The following is a 20,552-nucleotide window of genomic DNA, read 5'->3' as shown; positions in this document are numbered from 1 at the left end:
AACCGTTGGTCCCGTTGCTGAATAACCACTGGTATCCATGCAACGTCCACTGCTTCCATGCAACGTAAAAACACCATGCAAACAAACAAACAAACTTCCATCGGTTTACACTCTTTGTAGAAGTTCCGTTGGGAGCAAAATAAAGTCCCAATTCTCATTTCTGGATCCCTGGAGGATTGCCTTTTAATGTCGCACTTGGTTTAGCCTAATGTTTAAACAAAAGGCATATGACTCAGCTACTACGCACAGCAGTTGCTCGTAGTCACTGGATATTTTCAACTGGATCTCTTTGTCTCTGAGACTTGGCGTTGGCTCAGTTTCAGCCTTACTTTTATAATAATAAAATGAAATGATGGAACGGCTATCAGAATGGACCTAGCGTCTTAAAAAAATCTCACAAAAAAGTGATAGAGTTGTGTGTTATGTTTCATCCTTACTTTTATAATAAAATGATTGAACGGCTATCAGAAAGGATCTAGCATCTTAAAAGAATCTCACAAAAATGTGATAGAGTTGTGTGTTACGTTTCATCCTCACTTTTATTAAATAAAAATGATTGAACGGCTATCAGAATGGATCTAGCATCTTCAAAGAACATATAAAAAAAGTGATAGAGTTGTGTGTTATGTTTCATCCTTACTTTTATAATAAAATGATTGAACGGCTATCAGAATGGATCTAGCATCTTCAAAGAATCTCACAAAAATGTGATAGAGTTGTGTGTTATTTTCAGAATTACACCGAATCCAGATCATTGTCAGCGGCACTCCTCTGGTGATTCCAGAAGTGTATGGTCCTTGTTCTGGCAGGATGATGCGCCCATCCAGGGATCTCAGAAGCCAATATTCTACAGAGTGGGTCTCTTCCCGGGCTTTCACTAGGCTCAGTTTTTTCCATCTGTCCATCCGCCTGTGGTGTTTGCGTATGGTAACACTGCGTCCCGGGCTTTAGATAGTTTACGCTATGCGTAAGTTTTAGGTAAATAAAAGGATATACGGGTGAACATTTGCAACTGAAAAGTGTTTTAATAATTTACTGTATGCGAATTACACCGTTGATATTCGAAATAGGATATTATTATAATTGTTGAATGTAAGCTGAATGTAACCATCTAAAGCCCGGGACGCAGTGTTACCATACGCAAACACCACAGGCGAGTGGACAGATGGAAAAAAACCGAGTATAGTGATTCTGAGGACTCAGGTTTAGAGGGTTCTCCTCCAGAGTTTCTCATAGAAGCCTTTGGGGAATCTTAAGGCCACCATCAACATTCAGGTATATGTTGCAGGTCTGCCTGCACAGTTGGCACCTGAAAGTCAATGTGATCAGCCTGTACTGTTTATTCTGCCTGCGAGGACGACCTGGGCAAATAGATCATCTCAATCGATATACTGCGTCGAAAAGAGTAGGTTCCAGTCAGAAACAGAAGTGGCTGCGCCGCTTTATTGAATTGAAAAGTGTTTATAACCTGATTAATGATACATCAGATTGAACTTTTTTTCCAATAAATGATGCGAATGTCAGACTATCATATATTTGTAATTTAGAAATTGCTTTCACAGGAAACATAACTGCATATAATAAAAGCTGAAAGGGGCAGCATCTTTCTTCAGTAGCTTAAAGATGGCGTACTTTGACATTATTGGAATCTGAGAGAGTTAAATGTATTACCGCAATATACTTCTTGGGTAAATCAAAATGCCAGCCAAACATATGTTTGATCATAGGCATGTAGTTGTACATGTGATCGGAGGAGCCTTTGCTCCACACTTATTATGGCGTTGTCTTACAGTCCTTTTATATATCAACAGTGTTCTATATTACAAGGTGACATGTCATTACAGCGTAAGGTCTCGCGACCAGTACCGTTAATAAGCAACACTAGCCTAGTCAACATTTGGACAGGTGACTACACACTTACATGACCACCTGTAGGGGTGAGGGCAGAGAAAAGCGCTAATATGAATCCATCTACTTCTCGGATTCGCCTATTTCTTAGTGGTAATTTCATCAGGTGTCATCTTTCGAAAACTGGCGTATACCATCCTTTGGTTAAGGCCACCATGATTACTCAGATTTCGGTTCTTTCCATGATAGTGACCCCCCTTACGGGTTTTAACCCGGTATGTATCCAATTTGCGGCGTGTTTAGCAAAAGCCCATTTGGGGGATAACCGTAAAGAACATAAACGAAAGACTAAATATCATAAAAATAATGACCACCAGGAAATATTAGTCTTAGATAACAACCCCCGAAAACCCTTTGGTGGGTCATTATCTAGAAAAGATCCAAGATTTCCACTGAGAGAGTCCCCCGTTGGACGAGTGGATTTCGCGCTCGGCTACCAATCCGGTGGTCCGAAGTTCGATTCTCAGCTCGGCCAACGCGGAACCAGAGAAATTTATTTCTGGTGATAGAAATTCATTTCTCGATGTAATGTGGTTCCTAGCTACGCAAAAATATCTAATCCTTCGGTCCCAGCCCTAGGAGAGCTGTTAATCAGCTCAGTGGTCTGGTTAAACTAAGATAGACTTTTTTTTCCACTGAGAGACAATCCCGAGTCACTGAAGCGTCACTTCATCGATCCAGCAAATGCAAATTCCAATGTCAGAGTTGACGTCGACCTTGATAAACGAGAGTTAAAGGAATGTGAATGAATTGACGCCAAGGCCACATTAGTAGGTCAAGATTTGGCTGAGTTGAATTGAGTTGCATATAAAATTTAGGCCCAAGGCCAAGCACTGGGACCTATGAGGTCATTCAGAACTGGAATGGAAATTGACAGCAAAAGGCTTGAAACGCGTAACAGGAGGAAAACATCAAAGCAGTTGCACTATGAATTAAGTGTTAGGAGAGGGTGGAAAGTAAGATGAAGAAAGGAGGTACAGTAAAAGGAAAGAAAGGGGTTACAGCTAGGGGCCGAAGGCACGCTGCAAGAACCTTGAGTAATGCCTACAGGTCCACTGACGGCACTACACTCCTACGGGGTTCAAGATTTTAATGATACAGATGAATATAGTCAACTGGCATCTTGCTGATATAAAGCAAATGATTGCTCAATGAATTCTTTGAGGAGGTAGTGGCTTACAACCTCATCTCTGACAAATGAGAATTTATAAGTGTCGCTATTAAAAAAAATAATAAATAAATAAAAGAGAGAGAGAGAGCACTAAAGCAAAAATGAGACTGCGGGTCATACTAGGGCACCTCTCTGCCCCTAGTCCTTACCTGGTGGTCAAAAACGCATTCTATGCCACTCAGTGGTGCTTTCAGAGCCCTTTTCCCCGATTGCAGACCTCCCTTGACTTATGCCTCGTAATGCTAAGGTGATTATGCAACGCAGAGGCAAAATAAACACTTGTTACGGCATATTTAGGTAGGCAGTTGTAGCCTGCAGGCTGAAGGGAGTCTTCTCCGCCGCAAGATTACTTATGTTGTTTTCGTGGAAGAGCAGTTTGCCCTTCAGGATATGGGTCTATGGAGTACTTTGGGTACATATGAGCCCTCAATGCACCGTATAATTAACCGTATAATTAACGATAATAGAAGTTTAGGCTAAATTCATTTTGCGTGTATAATTGTATGAATTATATATATACACATATGCACATATATACGTATGTATACAGGTATATGTATATATACATATACTTATTTGTTTGCATATGTATAGTATATATGAAATTCATACAATTATGCACACCAAATGCATTTAGTCTAAACTTCTATTATTGTTAATTAATACCATATATATATTTATGTATACTATATATATATACTATATATATATATATATATATATATATATATATATATATATATATATATATATATATATATTTGTGTGTGTGTGTGTGTGTGTGTGTGTGTGCGTGTCGTACATTTCCTTCTTTCTTTATAAAGTAGTTTTACAGTCTAGTGTGATTCCAGTGTAACACTTACTAGCATTGTTTATCAAAATGTAAAGCGTTAGAGGGAATGATATTGCAAATGCTCTCTGTTACTGATACAAGAATTATTATTCTTCCTCCCACACACGTCAACGGTAAAAACGCGAACACGAAAAAAAAGCCAATTAGTGGAGGGTATCCATGATTACCTGTCAGGCGGTGTGAAGCATTGGTGGCCTGAGGCAGGATTTCTTTATTTGTGGTTGTAGTGAGGATACTTTCCTATAGATATACTTCATAGTAACTTCAGTTTTATTTATGTTTAAGTGTTAAACCTGGTATTAATTTGTCAGAGAAAGTACTCGATTACCCTTTCTATACGGTATAGGTCTTGGTCTGTAATCACGTTACTCGGGAATTTCTTAAGGTGGGGTTAACTGGACTTATGCTGACACAGGCCCTTTCCCAAATCGTTGTCAAGTGTGAAAGGGAGTAGCAGGCATGATGTGGACCTCTGGAGTCTACCCATCCACAGAGATCAAAGCTGAGAGCCTCTAGTTTAACACTATTATAGTTCGTCTTTTGTTTGGGATAATTAGGAGTAATTATTCGTTTTAGCAATATATCTTGGTCTCTGCGTGAAGCTTAAGCATTGTTAATTGGTTATCTTGTGCTGCTATTGATGTATTATGTCCTGTGAGAGAACCTAATCTGACAGGAAATGAGGAAAATAACTAAAGAATAATAATCGTACTACGTTCTGATTGGCCAGTGCGTAATGTTGGATGAAAGACCTTGATAACCAAAGACAATACACGAAAGATGGGAAGCTCAAGCCACAGCCGCATCGGCCGCATACAATTTAGTACCTGGCATGAAATGAAGATGGCGGTAGCATTGCACCTGCCTACATCGTCTGTTTGTTTACTTTTTCATAAAGCGGGGCATTCAATTTCCAACATGAGTGGGCGTAGCCATCATCACCCGTGTGTGGTTTGCAATAGGACGAAAAATGATTTTCCCCATCTGATTTTTCATGCTTTTCCTCAGAATAAATAAAGGTAATAAAATCATTACATCTGTTACAAAGTACATGATGACTTTTAGAGAAAATGAAGAAATAAAATAGACCAAAGCAAAATTGAATGTCGGTGCAGTGTTATTCCGAAATAAATATTGGAAAATATTTACAATACGGTGGACGCCTCTAAGCGGAAAGAAAATATATTTATATGTGAATTTCTACTAGAAAAAAATATGTGTCATTTGAAACCCCAACAACCAACCTAACCTTCCTGGTAGTGTACATCAGTAGCCTAATCATGTCAACAGTCAACCTAACCATATCAGCAGTACCATAACCATGCCAACAGTTACCTAACCATGTCAACAGTAATTTCCAATGGAAAAGAAGCTATTTTGCAAAACATATCAAAAGCAACTAGAAAAACTATATTTTCTTGTCATTTACAGGCGTCAATTGTATTTCAAATAAATACCTTAAAGTTATATTTGCATATCTTGAAAATCTCTAGAAATATGAAATAAACATACCAATTACTATCACTGTCATACAATTCGTGAATATTGGGTCTCCATGCCTTTTCCAGTTAGGCTACTCACAGCAACTTTTGATATACTGTATATATACTGTAGTTATGTTATATTCTCAGCAGCTTACCCTTGGGTTGTAGTTATAAATGTTTACCTTAATTTTTCATTAATAAGCAACTATTTAGCAAACCAAAGTTGTTTCATCAGGAAGGATGGATCTTGTGGGAGCATTCATATGGGAGAGCATAAGTAGGTTAGTTAAGTTAGAGTGTTTTACTTTAATTTCAAGTTCACTAACCTTTTAATCTATGATTGAATTTTCCTATATGTATGGATAAAAGCATTCAAAATAAAAAAAAAATTACATTCAAACCAGCATATCTGCTCCCACAAGATCCATTCTTACCGTTTCATCTATGTTTCTGCATTATATGCTCATAATTGTTCAATTTTTAAAATGAAATCTTGTAATTGGTACCAACACCCCACATAGTATTCCAAAGTAAATTTACCTTTTGGCAGCAAATGTACGCAGTAATACAGTAGTAATAAATTGGAAAACAAGTTGTGAAAACCTATGATATTTGCTTGTACTGTACATGATGCAAAAAGAAACATGGTTCAAGTCAATTAGAATAATTGTTTCAAATTTTTTTAGGAATGTGCATGCTTCTTGCAGAAATGGCATTTTACTAGAAAATACCAGGCAGAAGTGTTGGTTATATTATCTTCATTTTTGAGAACTCCCACAATTGGGCTATGAGATTTTAATAAATTGTTATAAATGGGTTCTGACTTGATCAAGAGCTTAATAAATAATCATAAAATATAATAAACTGTATTCATTCCTCTAGATTCTTAGATTTGTCTGACACATATGTATTGTTTTATGTACAGTATACAATCATAAGCACAAGCCCAAAAAAAGGAAAATAATTACTGTATACTATATTGGTGAAATAATAAGATAATATGAGAATAAGTTTGTTTCATTCTAACTGCCCTCTCAATTTTAGATAAAGATACTTAGCAATTAATGTTAACTGGCCTCTCAATTTTAGATAAAGATACTTAGCAATTAATGTTACATTAACTGAAGGATTTTATGTAATGATTCAGAAATGCCTAATATATAAGTCATAAGCTTTGATAGAGCCCTATAATCATGTTAACAAGCAATATTAATCGATTTAGTATTCAATAATTTATAAAGAGAAGTTTATTGCAGCATAAGAATAAATTTTAACATTTATAAAAGCCGCGCTACGCCACAGCCGAGTTTTAGTTGAGGGCATGATCAATAGATGGCGCGCATTCTGACGGGTTGGATGACGTTTTTTTTAATGATATTAATAGTCAGTTTCCCATCTTTCGTGTATTGTCTTTGTTGATAACGACACAGTAGCTGCCTGTGACAGCCCATTTTCACGTGCGCGCGCAGGTGCTATAGGTGGTGCGGTTTGGTCAGCCTTCATTTCGCCGGAAGACTTCGTAGGGTAACGAGTATTCTTATGTTGTGTATAAAGTGAATTGGGACATCGAATGCTGACGCTTCCAAATCCTACTTTTGGTAGTTGTTGTTCCCCAAGGACTGAGAAACTGAAGAAAGCCGTTGTGTAATGCCGATGAGGTATGTAAACGATCACGTAATATTTGGTAACCACATTTGAGTTGTTGATTCATTTCGTACTTAAGCTCCCCGAAAGGGTGGGTGTCCTATCGCAGCTGATTATGTAAGGACTGGGCGAATTTCTCGTATTGTAACTTTTATTATCTAGAATTTATTTTTGCGTTTCTGCAGTAATATGTAATGTCACCATCATGTCACTTTTTTTTTCTGTTTGCGACCCTGTATTGGTCGTTGGGCGGCCCTGGTTTTTTTTTTTTTTTTTTTTTTGATTAAACTACCTATATGGCTGTATATAATGACTTGTTCTCGACTGTAAGTTTAAGTTTGCAAACACCAAGGGCATCAATTGGTTTTTTACTTGAAGCAGACTGCTTAATTAGTATTTTTTAGCCGTCAACTGTTTTTCAACTTTAGGATAATGTCAAGATGATTATGGTTAATGTGAATTGGTATCGGTACTAGGGTTTCTTTAACATTTTGAAGGCTGTAGTAAATACCTTTTTCGGTAGGGCTAGGCAATAACTCCGCGTCTGGCATTTCTTTGTTAATTACAGTTTCCTATAGTATTTGGGTTGCTTTTTAAGGTTTTACCCTTATTTTTGTGGGGTCAACTGTAATTAACCCACAGGGGCTCGTACTAAACACGGCGAAATACATTTGACGCCCGAACCCCTAGTGGCTGTCGTATTCGCGGGAACGTTTCTAGCAGTCCGTGCGGAGTTAGTGCTTAGAATTACCATATGTAATATCACCATCAATTCACAGTTGTGATTTCTGTTTCTGCGACTCTGTATTGGTCACTGGGCGGTCCTGCTTTGTTTATTGATAAAAAGTTTATGGCTTTATATTATGATTTGTTCTAGACTGCATGTTTTAAGTTTACAAACACCAAGGGCCTCAATTGTTTTTTTATTTAAAGCAGACTATTTTTCAATTTTAAGGATCATGTCAAGATGATTTTAGATAAAGTTAATTGGCATCCGTATTTAGGTTTCTTTAATATTTTGAAGGCTGTAGTAAATACCTTTTTCATCTTTTTTAAAACCTTTGGTTTGTCTAATTTTTCACACAGGTACCTTAAAAACTGTGGGGTTTCTTCGAGGTGTTAATGGCCTTTGGCATGTACAAAGTAAATGGCGCGTAGAATTGATACAGTATAAATATAAATATCGTGTCAGTTCTTCCAGCAGTTGGCACTGTCGAACGACATTTCCTTCAGATGTGCTCGTAACCGACTCCTTCACCTGCTCGACGGTTCAAAATGAGATTAAAGCGCAATCATTGTTAAGGGTTGTCATTGCATAGTTCTCGAAGGACGGCAGCTTGGTTATCAGTATGTCATTGAAATACAATTGTTGATAAATATGTTGATAAACAAGAAGCCTTTCAGTGAAAAGCATTTAACAACAGTTCATTGTACCGAGGTCCGTCTGGAGTTAGTTTGACCAGGTTAGGTTAGGATATGTACGTCGGGGTAAGGCTGAGTTGGGCCGAATGCAATAATTGCACAATATTAAATATATATTATACCGTCGTTCGACAACTGATAGTGTATATATATATATATATATATATATATATATATATATATATATATATATATGTATATATATGCATAATATACATATATACGTTTATATATATGCATAATATACATACATATATATATATATATATATATATATAAATATATACATTTATATATATATATATATATATATATATATATATATATAGTTTATATATATATATATATATATATATATATATATATAGATTATATATGATATATATGTATAATCTATATATAATGGTAAAGGTTCATTGTATGGGATTCATTCGTTTAAATTCTAAACCGTAGAGGTTACTACATGCGCTCTGCCAGTGGGACTTCGTTAACTATAAAAGTATATATAGTATGTATAGCAAATACCAAGTGGGCAGCAGTATCCTGGAAACATGAGTCAGACAGCAATATCATCATTAGAGGGAATATACAATAAGACTGCATGGAGCATTTATCATTATACTGTATGATCCCAATCCTCCATTTGCCTGAAGAGTTGATGCTAAGTCCGGTAATAAATTGTTCACTCATTGCATTTAGCTTTGGCTTCCAGAATTGCCAGTTAATTTTAAAAAATGATGATATAAATTCTCTATAGAAGGAAAAATACTAAAGGAAAAAAACCGTCTGCAAGGAAAATTCAATAACATCGGCGTCCTTGTTATCGTATGGCATTTGTTTTTCATGTCTCTTAGTGGTTCATGCTCATGGTTAATAAACAACCAGACGTCAAAAATTAGTTTAACAATAAATATCATACATGCATACAATAGATATAATCGTGATAAATTATTTCTTCCCTACAATAGAACGTCACAGGCTAATGTATACAATGTCCTGCATGGTATGGCCATTTTCACAATATACGGGTATGTGGAGTACCAAGGGTACGCGGAATGTACGTACCATACAGATGGTGCCCTAATCTCTGGTATATCAAATGATAGAACCAGGCTTTACCTACTTGGGTAATGGAGCTGAGTGTACCTGGCCTTTTGATTTTACGATAATGTCACTTCATGTAATTATGCAGGTTATTTACGAGCAAAAAATTGTAAGAATTTTTCATTGAATATAAAAGTTATTTACGTTGAAGCCGATGGAACGGGCACTAAGATGCCAATGACTAGAACAGCTCCGCCCCCCCCCCAAAAAAAAAAAAAAAAAAAAAAGAAAAGAAAAATGGACAGGCGACACGAAAATAATGGGGCTTTAAATCATGTTAGGGAACATGAAAAGGACAAACTTTTGTCTCAAAGATAAGCCTAGGAACATTCTGAAATGTTTTGTACCGAAATATTGTTTTCAAAAGGAGTCAAGTGAGGTATATAGGTCTTACTACCTCGGGCTCTGCTTCCGGCACGGAATGGGGAGGAAAAATTACGGCCGATTAAAAGCTCGTTAAATGCAACCCGTATCGTTCCTTTTACTGTATCTCCTTTCATATTCTTTCTTCCATCTTGCTTTCCACCATCTCCTAATAATTGTTTCATTGTGCAACTTTAGGTTTTCCTCCTGTTACACCTTTCAAACCTTTTACTGTCAATTTCCATTTCAGCGCTGAATGACCTTATAGGTCCCAGTGCTTGGTCTTTGGCCTTAAATTCCATATTCAATTCAGTTAAAGGAAACAACATTTTATTCACGGTCATTACACTGTAACGATTTCTTTAATTGACAGTAATATCGTAAACAAAAGTAATCTGGTAAAAATGCACCTGCATAACAAGAGTTCTTTTAAAAGGAATTGCACTAAATATGGGTAATATGGAGTACTTAAGGTACTCGAGATGTACCCTACATGCGTTCCCTATCCGTGGGGCACCGTCCTTATTTTTTCCTATTAGGGACTTAACGCTCATTCAGACACACATACACACAATTACACACTCACACACTCTCACACACACACACACACACACACACATATATATATATATATATATATATATATATATATATATATATATATATGAATAAAATGCTGTAATATATAATATTCTGTAATGTTTGAATATACCAGGAGTAAATTGCTGATGAGTTAAGACTGTAGAAATTAACAAAAACTAACTAAAAATAATTAACGATAGATTCTTGGAAATTAATTAATTTAAAGAATGCCCTTATTAAAGCATGTTTTTTTTTATCCCATTTTAAGTGTAATTAACCTGAAAACCGTCTTGTAATTGCAAGGTAATTAGGCGAACACTTAAGAGTACGGAATGCATTGTCGTCTTCGTACCTAAGGCACGTAGATTGCTCCTCCATCGTGATAACTAGAGCGTGTACGAACTGCCCATTACCATACGCCGTGTTCTGTGGTTAGAGCTATGGTACGAGTATGTAGAGCGCTCGGTCAACGTTTACCTTGAAGACACTGCCCCATGTCAAATCGTTGGAAGATTTACTAATTAACTGAACTCTGTTGATGAGTAAAAATGAGTAAAAAGAGTTGAAGTTTTGTCGCCATAATAATCGATGACTAATCGTTTTTTTTTTAATCTTCAAAATCTTCGGGATATAGCTGACAAATATCAAGTAATTGTTAGTAGTAATTTGAGGTTTTGTGTCAATAATAATCGATGAATAATCCGGTTTTTAAAACTTCAAAATCTTCGTGATATAGTTGACAAATACCAAGTGATAGTTACAGTAAAAACCATTGAGGTTTTGTGTCAATAAAATTCAATGACTAATCGAGGAGTTTTAAACTTCAAAATCTTGGGGATATAGTTTACAACTATTAAGTATAAGTAATACAGTAAAACCTTTGAGGTTTTGTGTCGGTAATAATCTATGACTAATCGGTTTTTTAAGCTTCAAAATTTTCGGGATCTAGGACGACCATTACATAATAGCCTAACTGAAGTATAGGTGATATTAGGTGGGCGAACTTATAGGTAGGGAACTGACTCCTTTAGATTTTCTAAAATGTCCAAATTTCTTGGTTATTTTACCTACGTGATTTATCTCACTTATCTAATTTTTGCCAAAAACAATCAATAAGAAAGTATAATTATGAGAGATTTATAGTACTAAGTAGAAGGGAAGTCGCAAGAGAGGAATGGTATAGGCCATGCATATTGAAAGTCTCATGCGGTGCACTGTAGGCATTACTTAAGGTTCTTTGCAGCGTGCCTTCGGCCCCTAGCTGCAACCACTTTCGTTCCTTTTACTGTACCTCCTCTCATCTTCTCTTTCTTCATCTAACTTTCCACCCTCTCCTAACACTGATTCATAGTGCAACTGCTTTGAGGTTTTCCTCCTGTTAACCTTTCAAACCGTTTACTATCAATTTTCATTTCAGCGCTGAATGACCTCATGTCTCACAGCTTGGCCTTTGGCCTAAATTCTATATTCAACTTATATTGAAAATAATTTGCATTAAGTCATTACTGACTGGTTTAATTGGAACTAGAGCGCATAGGTCGTCAGTGTCCACTATGTTTGGTTCTATCTACAGTCCTCTAAAGGGATGATTCCTCCTCTCTGGCGGGCCATTGTACGTTTTCCAGATAAGGGGCCTCTTATATATTCTATAATTGTATTTTAAAGAGTTTGTCAGTATCATAGCTCCTGCAGAATAGGAGAGACTTTTCATTCTTTTTAAAATTTGTCTTCTTGTATGATCTTCACTTCAGACGGTATATGAAAGAAATAACCAGAGACTGATTCCAATAACAAAAACGACTTTTCCCTAAGTTCAAAGTGTGAGTAGACCAGGATATTAAATATGAAGATGACTTAGATAAAGGGTGATTAAAAAATGGTTAGGTATATGTATATATATTTACATATATATATGATGTATACATATTATATATAATATATATATACATACATATATATATATATATATATATATATATATTATATATGTATTATATATATATATATATATATATATATATATATATATATATATATATATATATATATAATATATATATATGACTGAAGTAGAGACAGCAGTCTCTGAAATATAGTACTTTTCTCTCTACATTTTGGTGTTTTTATGGGCTCCTTTTATTAGATATATATATATATATATATATATATATATATATATATATATATATATATATAATATTGCAGCATGTGACAAAAACTACGCATTGTATGTCATGTAGATAACATTTGCTCAACATATGGGTATATATGGTACTTTGGGTATCCTGAATGTACCCTAGAAACGGTGACGTATTCTATGGTATGTTCTTCACCCGAGGGTACACATTTTTGGCCTCTGGGTCTCTACATCGTTCTGTTTTCGTACCCAAAACATGTAAATTGTCTTTCTTGATGCAATCAGTGCAACTTGTTGAGTACACCACACATGACCATATACAACTTATGGTTATGGCTATGGGGACGTATATATAGGGTAGTCGGTCATTGTGTTCTTTCAAGTCGCCTCCTATTATATATTAGATGCGATTCACGAGTTACCTATGCGTTGATAACCAGGATTACTACAGCTTTGAAAATAACTGAATGTACGATATATTGACAAAACGTTTGACTCTCAATGGGGTCGTATGAAGGATTGGACCCTAAATACGGTGGAAATTGAGGCTAGGTAAGTGTTAATGTTTGTGAGTGAAAGTTAATGTGAATAATTCAGTGCTGCAGTGACAGTAAAATAATAAATACATATATATATATATAAGAATAAAAAGTAAAAAAAATAGAAATAAAGAATTCGTGTTGCAGTGAGAGTAAATAAATAAATTAAATAAATAAATAAATAAAAATAAATGCGGCATCTCCCACTCGATGCTCATTTCCTGAATAAGGGCGTTAAAAAAAATCATTCCTGACGAAGCCATCGATCGCGGTTTGGTCCGTCTTACGTAATGGCCGTTAGTGGCCGGTCGTTCAAGGGCGCCGGAATCCGGCAGCTTAATGGGACTGACCCTTCTCACGTAGGCCCTTAGCTTTTATCTCGTCTGGGGTATCTCTTCTACATTTCGTCCCTGAAGCAGATCCCACTGAAAGCATTACTTGATGTTCTTTGCGGCGTCCCTTCGGCCCCTAGCTGCAGCCCCCTTTCATTCCTTTTACTGTACCTCAGTTCATAGGCCCTTTCTCCCTTCTTGACAGTAGTTTCATCTTGCAGCTGCTTTAAGGGTTTCCTTCGGTTACTCCTTTTAACCTTTCTACTCAGTTCCCCTTTCAGCGCTGATGAATGACCACATAGGTCTAGGTGCTTGGGCTTTGGCCTAAACTTTAGTGTCTAAATATTGCTATTAGCAGATCCGCATGCCGTCATAAAGCGCATTTGCAATTGTACCTTGCCACCTTCTATCGCTCCTCCTCCTCCTCGTCCTCCTCCTCCGTGTGGGTGGAGAGAAAGATATCCCCGACTTTTGTCCTCGACTTTCGACCCCTGAATAATTTCTCGCCCTAAAGTACGCACCTCGGCACGACGACCTGCCGCACTAGCGAGCGCTCGCTCGCTCGCTCGCTTGTTTGCTTGCATGCACCTACGGGTTGTTAAGAAGCTGAACGGCATCGTCGCATTCTTATGGAACGCAGAGGAAATGCGAAGTTTCCAGGGGCGAGGGAGGGGACAGCTGCTTCTCGGGACCTACTGCTGCTACTATTCATCCGTGCGTGTAATTAGCTGCGAGTTGTTATGGGCGGTGAGAGGAGAGCGATGTGCTTTGGGCTGTTGCTACGCGGGTGTGCTGGCCGCCCTTCTGCACCCATCGTACCCTACATTGTTCACGAATAGGTAAATCTTTTTCTTAAGTCGAGTCTGCAGTTGCCTTACATCCCCTACAAGCGATTTCCATCTCATTTTCTTTCTCTTTCACCTTGAAGTATCCGCGGCAAGGGCGTCCCTCTCCCCAGGCTTTTTCAAGATTCTGTTTCCTCTCTGCAGTACGAGGCTCGGGTCGCTGACCTCACCTACTCACTTCTTCATGATGGCCCAGCCTAGATTCAAGGTGGCCCAGCCAATTTAGGCTAAGCATGGTATGGTGGGGTTGGGCAGACCTATCTTTTTTGCTTTAAAGTGAAATGGATAGCTCTTGTGCTTTTTTTATAAAAATTTCTTTATATATCCATATTAACTTAAGGATGCACGTCTCTCGCTCTGGCCTGCATAATGAAATAGTCTCGACGAAATCTTGTAAGTCATTTGTCAGCAAAATCTTCCTGCTCAAATTAGTACTGTTTGTGCCAAATTGCAAACTCTTATGGTAAATTCCAAGAAATGGGAATTCGGTTAGCAACTTGGTTCCCATGAAAATGCTACTTTGACACTGAAACAACTTGAAATAAGATTTGTATTGAATAAGAGTTTTATTGATCAGTCATCTTGACGGAAAATTCAGTATCTCACAGGCTTTTGCTCTCATGAGCAGTCCGTAGGACTTTGCCGCAAGTACTATACGTTCTGTTTAAAATTGTATCGGCCAAGATTGCATATTAGGTCAGTTTTATCTTAAATAACTCATGTATAGCAAGTTTCTGAGACTGGGCGAAATCACAGGGAGGAAATGTCAGGTCAGGACTGAAACCAGGTCCTCAAACCATAAACGTTCGCGTTCCCGTTGTGGGGTTGGTTCCGTCAGTGGACCTCATACGATGCACTGTAGGCATTACTTGAGGTTCTTTGCAGCGTGCCTTCGACCCCTAGCTGCAACCACTTTCGTTCCTTATACCGTACCTCCTTTCATATACTCTCTTCATCTTACTTTCCACCCTCTCCTAACTGATGATTCATAGTGTAGCTGCTTTGAAGTTTTCCTCTTGTTAACCGTTTCAAACCCTTTACTGTCAATTTCCGTTTCAGCGCTGAATAACCTCATAGGTCTTAGTGCTTGGCCTTTGGCCTAAATTTTATATTCAACTTAACTCATAAACGTTCGCGTGCAACCAACGATTAGCTGATTTTGCCTTAAACTAGAGATGATGTGACCCTAGTTTTATTAGTCACAGCCCTCATAGACTAGAACAGTGATTCCCAACCTGTATACCTTCAAGGAACCCCTGAAACAATTTTCCATATCTTAAGGAACCTTTATCTACAGTCTCTCTCTCTCTCTCTCTCTCTCTCTCTCTGTATAATATATATATAGATATATATATATATATATATATATATATATATATATATATATACATATAATATAGTATACACACACCACACCACACACATATATAATATATATATATATATTATTATATATCTATATACACACACCACACCACACCATATATATATTATATATATAATATAATTATATATATATATTATATAAATATATATATATATATATATATATATATTACTATATATAATATCTATACACACACACACACACACATATATATATATATATATATAATATATATATATATATATATAAAATTACTTAATATATATCATATAAATAGATAATATATACCACTGTTATTCGAACAGTGTAACTTCAGATCAGCGTCATTTGCAATACATATATATTTCAAGACTTCTTACGGAACCCCTGGTGATGGAATGAGGAACCCCATGGTTCCGTGGAACCCAGGTTGGGAATCGCTGGTTACTAGAGACCTCAGACTTCAGTTACTGAAATTTGATGCTTCACCGGTGGGAGGAAACTAATTTCTTTATGGGATGTGTTACTGTACGTATAGCGCCATGGTTGAGATGATGTCTCAAACGGAAAACGAATACCTTTTGATTTGCTAGATAAAATACTATTGCTGTTACTAAATGTCACTTCAGTTTTGTTCAGCTGAGTCCTCGGCAACAATGGGGAGGCCAATCGTTCACGTTCCCAGAAAAAATTCTTGAAATGTTGACGGGATTAATGACGTTAATTGTGCACGTCTTAACAAGCTGATGGCTTATTGAGGAAAAATGAATATATCGTTCAGTTCCAGTTTAATTTAATCCAGGGTCTCAATAACTGAATATCATACTTGGTTACAAACATTTATTTCGCAGTTTATCTTTATTAGCGTTGGAAAAGAGGGTAGCTTTTTGGAGTGGGCGTGGGGGGGGGGTGGGGGGGGGGGGGGGGGACCGATAGATAAAAATGGGAAGATGTCGCAAATTTACTCATTTTTTACGGCCGAAATCAATCAATTTCTGCTCTTCCCTGTTAATCATTCGACTGGCTATAGGAACACCTCTCAGCCATCGCCATCTAAGTGTGTAACTCGGCTTTGTTAGTAAGGCATTTTGTAATTTGCATCGTTGGCCAACAGAGCTGTCGTGTGTCATTTGAGGACTGGATAGATTGAAAGTACGAGTGTGTGGATTCGCATCAACTTATTTTGTCGATTATGATATTGAATAGTCAAGGACCCGTGACCCTAAACCCGACGACTATCCTCAGTGACCCTACATGACTAACCTTTTCGTCGTAATTATGTAGGTACCGTCTGAGCAAAGAAAACAGAGGCACTATCCCATGTAGTAAATACTTAAAGTATTTTAATAGGAATAATGATGACGCCTGCTTAAGCAAACAACACTAAAGAGCATTATTTAGTAGTAGTAGTAGTAGTAGTTGTTGTTGTTACTGGTAATAGCTGTAGTAGTTGCCTTTGTATCCTTATTATCAGTGCTATTCGATAACCTTTACCATATACGTTTGCGGAAGCATGAATTTCAAATCAGTTGCTCCTGTGGGCTTGTTCTATCTGAATGTTTCATTTTCTGAATAATAATAATAATGAACACCACATTCTTTGGAAGCTTGAATTTCAAGTCATGGCTCCCTGGCGGCTTGTTCCATATGAATGGGTTTTCATCTTCTGAATATAATAATACTAATAATAATACTGTTAAAAAGGATGGCAGAATTTAGCGAGTTGATTTTACATATTGTTTTTTCTATTTTCCATACAAATCGCTTCTCAGGCTCAAGCGATGTTTTCTGAGTAACTGGGCCAATATTCATATTGGGAATTTGTTTCATTTTCTGAATAATAATAATAATGAACACCACATTCTTTGGAAGCTTGAATTTCAAGTCAATGGCTCCCTGGCGGCTTGTTCCATATGAATGGGTTTCATCTTCTGAATAATAATAATAGTAATAATAATACTGTTAAAAAGGATGGCAGAATTAAGCGAGTTGATTTTACATATTGTTTTTTCTATTTTCATTACAAATCGCTTCTCAGGCTCAGCGATGTTTCTGAGTAACTGGCCAATATTCATATTGGGAATTTTTGATGGCCAATATTCATATTGGAATTTTCAAAAATTCCCAATATGAATATTGGCCAGTTACTCAGAAACATCGCTGAGCCTGAGAAGCGAATTGTAAGGAAAATAGAAAAAACAATATATAAAATAAACTCGCTTAATTCTGCCATCCTTTTTAACAGCATTTGCCTAAAAGAGGGTCTTCTACCAAAGTAATAATAATAATAATAATAGCAACGCTATTAGGGTTTAATGGAAGAGAGGCTCTAGAGGTCTGTTTGAGCTCTTAGGTTACACTCTCGATGCAGAATAGTTTTCGGGCGTCGGGCAAGTGGTTCCTTCCTAATGAAAGCAGTGATGCAGCATCTTCTCGACACGGGCAACAGAGCAAACATTTCGGGCTCTGTAAATATTTGGTCATTCTTGGCAGAATGCTGTTTCCTTTAGGGCATATAATCTAAATATCTTACGACTTATTAGCGAAAAAACTTTAGTGGGGAATATTACCTCACAGAAATGTTTTAAACTCTAAATATGAAATGTTAAGTGTCCTTATTAATCAGTGTCACCTGTTGAATTAAGAATTCGAAAATTATTTGTACTTTTATGTATTAAACTACAAAAATTTTCTTTTGGTTCCATTATAAACAAATTTGCTTCCTCTGTGGATGTTGACCCACGAAAACTTCTTTTAAAAAATAATTTCCACTGCGACTAAAATTCACACTAATCCCAAACAAATTGAAGCAACTTTTTTTTTATTGCATTACCATGTTTTTTTTTTTTTCAAACTTGAAATACTGTTGCTCTTGCTCGTAATTACTCACGGAGCCCCGTTTATTTCTCGGCTTAATTGTACTTTTTATTTTCAATTTTATGCTTCCCTTTTGCTCAGAATTCTTTTTCTGGATATAATAATAATAAATAATAATAAATAATAATAATATAATAATAATAATAATAATAAAATAATAATAATAATAATAATAAATAATAATAATAATAATAATAATAATAATAATACAATAATAATAAAATAATAATAATAATAATAATAATAATAATAATTCAACAGAATTTTCTTTTCTTTTAAGAATGTCTTATTTTACATTAGTGTTGCATCAACTGCATTGATTTTCTACTAAACATTTTCCGTGTTTTTGAAGTCATTCTAGCAGGTTAAATAATAAAAATAATAATAATAATAATAATAATAATAATATAGGAACACTTGACACGATCCCAAGATCCCTGAAAAGGAACGCGGAAAAACTAGATGCCGAAGTGGCTTCAGTACTCATGCAGAAGAGTGTGCTCCTAGAAACAGCACAATGAGAAAGAAGTGATGGACTCCTAGGAGGCAGGATGCAACCCGGAACCCCACACTATAAAAACCACCCAGTCGAATAGAATGACTGATAAAAAATGTAAAAATTATTATTATTATTACAGTCTATGAAAATGAAAAGACGGAAGCATAAATTTAAAATAAAATCACTCTCTCTCTCTCTCTCTCTCTCTCTCTCTCTCTCTCTCTCTCTCTCTCTCTCTCTCTCTCTCTCTAACACCCCCGCAGCAGCACCAGGAGATCAGTTTACATTCCGTTCCATACGAATGCCTTCGGGTCATAGCTGTACCCTATTTGACCATAATTGGTGAAGGGTATTGAGGACACCTTAAACCATAGAAAACCACGCACGCAGTCACCTTGAAGTAGCGGATTCCTCCTCCTCTTACGTAAGAAGATCCTGCTGCGAGAGTTTAGGGTGAAAATGCAGATGCGTCTTCTCGCATAATAATCGTAGTCCGGCCAATTTAAAATGTAGTCGGGGTCGCTGTTTTTGATGAGGCTTTTCCAAGAGTTTTTAAATCTCTGTAAACGGCTCTTGTCAAAGTTTGTTTTGGGAGATGTTTTACAGACGTATGGCCTTCCTCATTCCATTGCCATTTCAGATAATAATAATAATAATAATAATAATAATAATAATAATAATAATAAAATAATAATAATAATAGTAAACAAATCCATAGTTATGTATGGGTACAACTTGAACTGGGGAATCGAAAGCTCGTTGTCGAGATTTATTTTTTTTATAATATATTTGTATCCATACATAATTATGGATTTGTTTCTCTATTTCAAGACTCGTGCAGCTATGTGTATTTAATAAAATAATAATAATAATAATAATAATAATAATAATAATAATAATAATAATAATAATAATAATAATAATAATAATAATAATAATAATAATAATAATAATAGGGAAAAACTCTCTATCGCGAGAGTATATATAATGTTGTAAATTATACACGGACTCTTAACACTTTGTATTATTGTGGACCCTTTACAACAAAATAATAATAATAATAATACAATTTTGTTGTTGTGGTCGTGAGGTTTTCCTACCTACACGAACATCTTAGCAACATAGTAGGGGATTAAATTCTATATACGAATATTTGTTCAGTTGTGTTCTTTTCTTCTGCCTCATGAGCTTAAGCCAGTGCCAATTCACTATACGTAGTATTCCAGAAATTGCAGGCATTCCTGACTAATTTCTACAATGTGGAAACCAGCGTTGGTATGGTTTGGTATTCAGTTCCTCGTTGGACGAGTGGATTTCGCGCTCGGCTACCAGTCTGGTGGTTCGAAGTTCGATTCTCGGCTCCACCAACGCGGAACCAGAGGAATTTATTTTCGATATGTGGTTCGGATCCCACAATAAGCTGTAG

The 20,552-nt window shown here is 36.2% G+C and overlaps 1 long non-coding RNA gene across 3 annotated transcripts in view; it reads left to right on the top strand.

The window, feature by feature from the left end:
- Nucleotides 1-6,851: 6,851 nt before the first annotated feature.
- Nucleotides 6,852-20,552, top strand: part of LOC135198763 (uncharacterized) — a 53,964-nt gene continuing 40,263 nt past the window's right edge. The window contains exon 1 of one of the 3 annotated variants that reach the window (XR_010310880.1): nucleotides 6,852-7,074. This is a non-coding gene — a long non-coding RNA (uncharacterized LOC135198763). The remainder of the gene's footprint in view (nucleotides 7,075-20,552) is intronic. The other 2 variants (XR_010310881.1, XR_010310882.1) reach the window with 2 other exon arrangements.

The sequence above is a fragment of the Macrobrachium nipponense genome, chromosome 22 (assembly GCF_015104395.2).
Source record: "Macrobrachium nipponense isolate FS-2020 chromosome 22, ASM1510439v2, whole genome shotgun sequence".
Classification (NCBI taxonomy): Eukaryota; Metazoa; Arthropoda; class Malacostraca; order Decapoda; family Palaemonidae; genus Macrobrachium; species Macrobrachium nipponense.
This window is presented reverse-complemented; position numbering and strand designations above follow the sequence as displayed.